The sequence below is a fragment of the Bos taurus genome, chromosome 11, assembly GCF_002263795.3.
Source record: "Bos taurus isolate L1 Dominette 01449 registration number 42190680 breed Hereford chromosome 11, ARS-UCD2.0, whole genome shotgun sequence".
In the NCBI taxonomy this organism is placed as follows: domain Eukaryota; kingdom Metazoa; phylum Chordata; class Mammalia; order Artiodactyla; family Bovidae; genus Bos; species Bos taurus.
In genome coordinates, this window is record NC_037338.1 from 78,738,102 (window position 1) to 78,740,416 (window position 2,315).

A 2,315-nucleotide genomic window follows, 5' to 3' on the forward strand; every position below is an offset into this window, starting at 1 on the left:
GAAACTATTTTATGGGGGAAGGGGAGGGTAAGGAGCTACATCAGGGGCAGTTACGAGGAGGTGCCTTCCTCTGGGTAATGGTTAAGATGCAAGATAGCCAGCAGCACTCCAAGCCTTGTGGAGTCATCTTCAGGAACTCCCTCTATGTTGGGACCTTTAGCATCTAAGATCTGACTTCCCTCCATAACAGCCTCAGCTGGGCCCCGTGATGGGGCAGCCGATCCCCAGACCAGCCCCAGCCCGCCTACCACTCTTACTGTCCTCCTCGTGTCCAGACTCATTGGTTCTGGTTCTGTCATGAACAAAGCAGACCAAGGATGAAATGGGAGGCTCCTGATTGGGTTATTCCATGGACTCAGGGTCCGCTTGCCAAGGCCTACTAAATGTCAGAACCACTTCACAACTTCTCCTGAAGAGTGTGCAAACACACAGCTCTGGATTCATGCAGTGGGGTCCAACATTTGCTGGCATAACACAATAGGAAATCTGTTTAACTTGCTGAGTCTCAGTTGTCTCATCTGTAAAGTGGGTCATTATAAGGATACATTCTGAGAATAGGGCATTGGTGTTGTGCTTGGAACATAGCAGAGGCTCAGAAAATGGTGATTGTTATTAACCTTTCTCTAGATCTCTATAATTTAGGTGGTGTCATTTACCAGGATTTTAGGAAACTTATGGATTTTATTGCTGCTCTGTACTGAGCATTCCCAGGTGAGGAGCTGAGATCAAGGGCAATTCATTCAATAAGGGAACTCCCCTGTGGGATCAGGCTTCCCTGGTGGCTCAGTGGTAAAGAACACGCCTGCCAATGCAGGAGATGTGGGTTCGATCTCTGGGTTGGGAAGATCCCCTGGAGGAGGGCATGGCAACCCACTCCAGTATTCTTCCTGGGAAATTCCATGGACAGAGGAGCCTGGCGGGCTACAGTCCCTGGGGTCACAAAGAGTTGGACACGACTTAGCTACTGAGCACACAGGCACCCAAGCTGTGGGATCATGAGGGCCCACAGCGGTATGAACTTCTGCAAGGGGCCAGAGAGGCAACCCAGGGGCAGTGACATCACATCCCAGGCTGGCAGCAACAGCCCACCTGCCCCCTCACTGGAGACCAGAGCCCTGCCCCCTTCCTTGGCCCCTCTGTTCACTTGCAGCATCATTCACAGCCCCTGTGAACAGAAAGGACTAACAAGTTAAAAGTGTGAGCCTCAAGGATGTGATGAAGGCACGTGTTGCTCTGCTACCCTTTGAGAAGGCCAGCCCTGCCTTCTGTTCAGGGCCTAGACCAATATCAGGTTGGTTTGCCCAAGGCCTTGGATGCTGGGTGAAGAGGAGGCTGTGCTTCCTGCAGCAGGACCAGGGAGCTGGAGGGGAGAGACCAGAAGGAAGCCAGCTGCCAGCTGGGTCAGGGAGGCTGGGGAATGGATGGGACCGGTGTGGGTAGTGGTCTTTCCATCTTATGCTCCACATCTCAGGAGCCACCCCTTGGCAGGGCCAATGGACTGGATGGAGGATGGATGCTGATGTTGCCTGGAGGCTGGACATATATCCCCTGGGAGCCAAACCCCAGAACATGTGCTCTCTGATGGGAAAACTCTCAGCTGGTTTGACTGGATTTCCAAAGCTCCCAGTCTTGGGACTGAGACCTCAGAAAGAGCAGCTGGGGGAAGATAGAGGACATCTCCTGGGGCTCTGGGTGACTCAGGAACTTCAAAGGCTAAATCACCTCCAGCATTTGTGCGCACAAGAAAAGCTAGTCAGGGGAGGGTTGAAGATCTGTCTCCTGGGACAGGGTCAAGGATTTGACCCTGCCAGATTTCCAGCAAATGGACTCATCCCAGGGGGTGACCAGGCATCCTCACTCACATGCCCCAGCAGCTTTGCTGGTCACAGAATGGCTGCAAATTACATGTTATTAGAACAGTCTGGCTGATGAAGTCACTGCAGCCCTAATCCTATTTATTTCAATGACAGCCTTGGCAGAGCCGTAAATCTTGCTGCCAACCATGTCTCTGGTGGCCGGTTCCCTGGAGGCGCTATCGTCAGACGTGACTACAGGGAGAAGTCCTTGTTAGAGCTTCAATTTGCCATTCGTCACCTTTTTCCTTCAAATGGAAAGTTCTTCCAGGAAACCCTGCCATACGGCAGACTATAATTTTCAAAGATGGCATCCATGTTATATCTTATTGGGACATACTTCTCTTGACACTCTGGGACTCACTCTGTGACTGCCTTAATGTGGAAGTCACTGCAGAAGTGACATTGAGATGATTTCCACAGTTAGGTTGCAAAGATGCCATGTGCTTCCCTGCAGTGAGG